Here is a 7163-nt window from a genome sequence, read left to right as displayed (position 1 = left end):
ATAATTATGTAAAATGAGGGACATGCCTGTGAGACTTGCCTTAAGGAAAAGAGTTGTTGCCTTATAAGGGAAACTAAGTTGCAACCAATGTTGTACCCAAAAAAGGATACTCGCAAAAGCCAAAAGATTGAATCCATCAAGCTATCACATCACTATAAATAATCAAACCCCATGAAATCCTCATTTCCCATGATCTCCAATTATATTGAATTGTTAAAAAACTTGTTCTCATCTTATTTCCTTTCCAAAGCAATAATTCAAAGAAGAATATCAATATGGAATGAAATATCTACATAGAGATGTGTCACTTTACTAATACTATTTCAATTATTATGAACATGACATAGATAGCAACCATAAAGACCCTACAAAGTGTAATTTCAAAATCATATATTAAAAAAATAAAAAATAAAATAGAAATACTCTCACATAACACATCAAATTAAATTCAAAATCAACTTATAAATTTATAAAACTTTTAATCTAAAATCAATTTTTTATTTTTTATTTATATAATTATAATTATTACAATAATCTTTTTAAGATTCGCGTATTCAATACATATAGTTAAATAAATATTAACATAAAACAAAATTTTAATAAATAAAATAAACATAATATGTAAAATAAGAAAATATAATAAAATTTGATATATTTTAAATATTAACATAAAACAAAATCTTAATAAACAAAATAGACCTATCATGAAAAATCAAAAAATATGATAAAACTTCGGGAATTTATTTTCCCATGGTAGGGTTATGTATGAAAAAAATATACTTCTTGCTTAGGCAATTGCCCCAACCAATCATATTATAGGCAAGTCCATTTTACCCCACAACGGGTGATATTATGACCGAAAAGAGTTATTAGTCCCTGCCTCCGGCATAACAGGGACTATAGCATTCGATCGGGCGTTGACCCGGTATTATTTCTTCGGTTGACCGTAAATTTTCGGTGTTTAAGCGATTTTAAACAAAGTTTATCGCTAGCGATTTGACTCCAAAAAAAATTTAACCAAACTTTCGATTTCACCCTCTTATTGCAAGCGTCTCTTGCCCCGATGTGATTTTAGTGACGACAAGTTATTTTATCCTAAGTTTTTTCTTGCCCGTGCTTATACTCTTAAGCTGGATGTTCTAGTTTATACGTAGGTTGGATGTTCTGGTTTATACGTATGTTTACACATGTTATCCATCTGTCACTATGCAGCCTCGATGCATCAACACTTGGATTTCTCGTTGGATGAAACATACCCAGGATCCTTTGTTCTGTGTGAAAACCCAGAAGCGGGGCTGTCTGTCTATCATTCTTTCTCGAGTGCAATTCTTTCATTTTCTGGGTAGCTAGATCTGATCCTTTGTTCTGTGTGAAAACCCAGAAGCGGGGCTGTCTGTCTATCATTCTTTCTCGAGTGCTCATTTTCTGGCTAGCTAGATCTGTAAGCGGTAGCTCCGGCCACAAGAGTGTACTAGTTGATTTCTGTGAGACAGAAGCAGGTACATGGGAGACAGGAGGGAAGACTGCAGCTCACGAAAAATCAGGTACATTTCAGAAGAAAAAAAGCATAATTACTTACATGACCTAGTACTTCTTGTGCTTACATGACCTAGTACTTCTTGTGCTTGGCTGAGAACTGGATTGGAACTGACTCGATTGGATTCACTATCATTGGTCAGTTTGGAATATTGAAAGCTCATGTGCAGGGAAGATACACTGATAACTGTAAATTCCCCTGCTGCTTAAAATAAAGAAAATGTTCCCTATGGTTATCTCGTTTCTGCCTTTGCTCCTAAGAAGTCGTATGATTTTTGATTTTCCAGCACTAAGCTGCCCAGATGACGCATTCTTGAGTACGGTATATATCCATCGGCTTGAATACCGTCCCTTCCCTGCCCTAGAAGCTCTCTTACCGTCCCCGTAGTCTCCTTAGAAACTCGGCTCTCGACTAGGTTACGCAATGAGCTTGCTGCTCCGTCTGCCTATTGCTTTACGACTACAGGTTCTCTTGTGGATAGCTAGGTCCTACCTGGGATCTAGGTATCACCACCGGGGCGTTACCGCTTTCCGGGCCTGCCAAATACTTACTCTCAGACAATCTCTTCTCGTACACGTCCAGAGCATTGGAGAACTTCTCCTCGTTCTTTGCAATTTCTGTCTGGTTCTGAGGAATGCCCCACAACGGAGCGAATCCCAGTTGAAATACTAGAAAGGAACTGGGAGGATTATAAGTCTGGCTTTCCACCTCCATCCACTGCTCAATCACAGCTCTCTCTGCCAAACTCTTACCTAACAGCCCAATGGTCCCCTGTGCTGCGTACTTCTCTGCAATGTACCGAACGATGGCCTTCGATTCTGCATTAACCATAAGCAAAATGGATAAGTAAAAGATGAATCTCTAACAAACTGCCATAAGTTTCTAGATGCAGTTTGAGTAATTATGTGATATGTATGGATACAAACCAAAAAGAGTCAGAGCGCCGTCCTCGAGCACAGGTACCTGCCCGAAGGGCTGCATAAACGAGAACCCAAATTATAACATAGTATATCCAGGTTATTTACTGGAAAAAACTACTTGGCGAAACCTTCTTTACCAGAGTCATCGTTTGATAGCATGAAATGACAGTTGTTAAACTTAGGTGAACAGCAGGGTATAGTCAAGATTGGCACTTGTTAAAATTTAACCATCACTTGTCAATATTCTAAATTCACTTGTCAATATTGTGAGACGTGTCCAAAAGAGATCTCAGGTGTATTTAAATAAATCATAAGAGTGGTAGTAAATAAATCTATGAGTTGCATTTATTCCTATGATATGTTGCTAATTCTATTTCAAGAAGACTGACTGACACACATATATTATGTCATTTACTGATATGATGCAGGTCACTTACTGATACAATGTAGGTGAATGAAGGTAGAAGATATTTCATTATAATATTGAAATATTTTTGTGAGAGAGGCACGGCGGTGTAGTAGAGCACTAACGCTGAGGCAGAAGCGAGTTTTCTTTTCCTGCAAAATTTGTGTACCTTCTGTATGAAATAGTCCTCCTTATCTGATTAAGGATGCATGCAATTATTCCTCCTGAGTGGTCTGGTTTTCCGTTACTGGTATTAATTGCAGCAAGATCTGGAGCACGGGAGGCAGTATCATCAATGGAGCCAAATGACGCTAATACTGTGAGTTAATCCTCTTGCACTAGAGTTCTACAACAGCTATTAACTTCGCCCTAATCAGGAAGTATAGTGTTGCACTTTTCAAGCCAAGCTCAGGAATTCGCTCACGACTGAACTTGGACTAACTGTTGTTGTGATATTATTAACTTCCATATTCGCAGTATTGCACTTACAAAGCTAAGGTCTAGAATATATTGAGAATCGAGCTTGGGTTAATATGATAATCTAGCTTGGGCTATGAAAATCAAATTTCTATATATAGTAAACTCATAGAAATTTATCCCTAAACGTTGCCTTAAGAAGAACATGGGATGTGATCGGGATTAAGTTGTAGTTATGCAAAATATTTGGGTGGGATGGGCTCAGTTGTTGTGCAAAGTGCCTAGTAAATATGAATCTGTATGTTCATTGTTTTGTGTGAGAAGGCCTGATTTCACTTGCATTTAGTGTTTGTGATAGAAAAAAGCAATGCAATCAATATGCACCAAACAATAGAAAACTTTTGAGTCATAACCTTTATCGGGTTCTGCAATGTTCTTCTTTTCAAATATTTTTCACACTCCCAATGCCATGCTGCTGGTGTTGTGTATATTGTATGCCCTGGTCAAAAACATAATTTTCCAAATGAAAAAAACGTTTAAACTTTTGTTATATGCTGTTGCAGGCCCCTGAAGGTGCAGGCAAGTTGAAGTGGATGTATTCTGGTGTGCACAAAACAAGTCCATCTCATGAATTTGAATAAGAATGTGCTAAAATGGGGAGCTCATGCAGGCCAATAGAGGTATTGGGCTCACAAGCGCCATGAAATTTTGGCTCTCAGGAAAAAGGATTGTCTGAGACGTTGAACGTCTTTGGAGATACTAGGCAATCAAACTTGGCCCTCTTGCACATGCTGGAAGGCATAGGAATGAACAGGCCGGATTAGTACCAGCTTGCAACTTCAATCATGGCCCATAGCTCCTACTTCCTGTGCTAGAGCAACAGAGGTCATGGGGATTTCAGGAGCTGCTATCATTTCCGATCTGTGATAATGATAGCAAACGTGAAAGTCCATCCTTTGACGAGTTTCTGCACGGTGGTCATGGATCTGAATATGATTTGAATCTGACAAGCTGTAGAAGGGCAAAATCATGTACTTCGCTTGTTAAAACTGAAGCAAAAGATCAGTTCTCCAGCTTGGATGCCCCAGAGGAGGGTGTGAGTTCTTCAAGCCGGGAGCCCAACTCATCTAACACTGTGAATTCTTCAGACAATTGCAACGACAAGAGATTGGGGAATATTAAGGGTTACCAAGCCAATACAGCCACCCATGAACGAATTAGGAAGAGGAAGCGTTCCAAGGTCTGCAAGAACAGTGAAGAAGTGGAGAGCCAAAGGATGACTCACATTGCTGTTGAGCGCAATAGGAGAAAGCAAATGAACGAGCATTTAACAGTCCTGCGTTTCCTGATGCCGGTCTCTTTCATCCAAAGGGTACAAATTCTGCACCATTATATTGTCATTTCAATTCCTATAACTTTAAATGAAATTTATGGCTCAGGGATTTATATGTATTTGTTCAGGGAGACCAGGCCTCCATTATTGGAGGTGCAATTGACTTTGTGAAAGAACTGGAACAGCTCTTGCAGTCTCTTCAAGCTCAAGCTCAAAAGCGTAGAAAACAATGTGAACTGGAATGTGAGCTCAAAATGATTTGCAGGGTTGAACTGATACGTGTGTTTTTGTATTTAGAGAAGCATTATGATAAGTGTTTTTTTTTTGTGTGGTTAAGACAGCATAAAGAAAACAAGATGTAAATGAAGTTGTGATGAACCAGTGTGTTTTTTTATTCCTAATTAAGAAGTGTGCTTTTTATTCATGATTGCAATAAAAGGTTCTCCTCAGATTAATACTTATAATTTGGCTTTGTGAGATATATAACCGATTGTTTTTTTAAGTGAATCTGTCCACCATTGTTTTCCCAACGTCATTTTGTTAATTTTTAACATTTCCTTATAAATGGACGGTTTATCTTTGACATCACTCTGTTTGTGCTTCAATGTTCTGGTCAATTCTTTGTTAGAACAGACAACAGACCATTTAAATGATTTTATTTTGGATTTGATTTAGCAAGGTATATTTGCATACTTTTCATAATTGATGATTATAAAGCTTCAATTTCAAGTTAAATGCTTGTCTTTAGTATTTTGGTCACGGTTACTAATTACAGATTTCATTTGTTTTCTTAAGAATGAGATGCGAAATTTCACTAGAAAGATAGTGGAATTGATGAAGAAAGAAAAGCTCTTCGCATGGCAAAGTGGACCCATTATATTAACACAGGTACCCTGTCTTGTTGTGATACTTGTCTTCAGTGTTGAGTCTGAAGTATGGCTTTCTGGTCTGACCCATAAGTTTATGCAGATTGAGGATGAATATGGTAACGTGGAGAAACCTTATGGAGAAAAGGGTCAGTCATATTTACAATGGACTGCAAAATGGCATTATCATTAAATACAGGCCTCCCTTGGGTGATGTGGACTGAGAATTAGGCAGGATGGTAATGTTTTCTTTGCCTCATCACAACTATAAAGCATATTTACAAGCGCTTCCGAATTTTGATTTTCCCTACATCACAGAATTTACATATACTTGGGAACATTACTATGTTCGAAACAAAGCTGCAATCTATTGCCTCAGTAGAGCAACAAAGCTGCAATCTATTGCCTCAGTAGAGCTTGAGTATTAGAAATGCGGGGGCTTCCTGTTCACGCTGCTAAAATATCGTTTTCATTACAGGTTTACGGCATTTGGATCGAGCATCCCTCGTAGGCCTACAGAGGATGTTGCTTTTGCAGTAGCCCGATTTTACCAGAGGAGGAACATTCCAGAACTATTACATGGTGGGGTTTATTCTTATTTTGTATTGAGCTCAAGGCCATATGTATTAATATTTATGCTACTAGGGCTCATGCAGTTATATTTATGTTTTTATTTGCATGATAACCCAGGGTTTATTAAGCAACATACATCTCCCTAACCCTTAAACACATCCCAACCCTTAAACACCTGGCCTCTCTCAATAGAATAAATGAACAATCTTATTTACCATATGCTTTTTATGTTCCAATACCATGGAGGCATAAACTTTGGCCGGACAACTGGAGGTCCATTCATTGCCACCAGTTATGACTACGATGCACCAATTGACGAATATGGTATGCAAAGGTTCCCAGTGCCAAATTCTGTTCCGCAGTGAAAGTGTATATAGATATAATTAAAATTTCTTTCATTGATTGAATGTTTGATTGAATGTTTTCCGGTTCAATTACCTTAATTCCACAATGGGAATTTAGAACCATTGTTACGTCAAAGGGGGCATCTGAAAGAGTTGCACAAAGCTATACAGAACTGCTTGACTGACTTTAAGGCATCAAATACTGTGGATATGCAAGGCAACAATATACCTTAATTCCACAATGGGAATTTAGAACCATTGTTAGGTCAAAGGGGGCATCTGAAAGAGTTGCACAAAGCTATACAGAACTGCTTGACTGACTTTAAGGCATCAAATACTGTGGATATGCAAGGCAACAATATACCTTAATTCCACAATGGGAATTTAGAACCATTGTTAGGTCAAAGGGGGTATCTGAAAGAGTTGCACAAAGCTATACAGAACTGCTTGACTGACTTTAAGGCATCAAATACTGTGGATATGCAAGGCAACAATATATTCTAAATGTAGTAGCTTATGTGCTACCTTTATCAACAACAAGGGCCTTAAGCATGCAGCAACCGTGCAATTCAATGGAAACTCTTATGGAAACTCTTATCAGCTACCTGCTTGGTCTGTCAGTACCTTACCTGACTGCAAAGTAATATGCAAAGTAATAAGGTTCCGGCCACTCAAAGAACTCTAGTTTCTCAACCCCGGCAGGGACTACCGCTACTACAGTGGCTCCCTTCTTATTTATGTCGTTTGTGTATTACAAACAAGAGTTG

At 38.1% G+C, this 7163-nt stretch overlaps 1 pseudogene; it reads left to right on the top strand.

The window, feature by feature from the left end:
* Positions 1 to 1396: 1396 nt before the first annotated feature.
* LOC149168981 (uncharacterized) lies at positions 1397 to 4975 on the top strand (annotated as a pseudogene).
* The last annotated feature ends 2188 nt before the right edge of the window (positions 4976 to 7163 follow it).

This window comes from Pinus tabuliformis, chromosome 4_2 (genome assembly GCF_031772625.1).
Source record: "Pinus tabuliformis cultivar Carrire ecotype Pingquan chromosome 4_2, CPIR1, whole genome shotgun sequence".
Classification (NCBI taxonomy): Eukaryota; Viridiplantae; Streptophyta; class Pinopsida; order Pinales; family Pinaceae; genus Pinus; species Pinus tabuliformis.
This window is presented reverse-complemented; position numbering and strand designations above follow the sequence as displayed.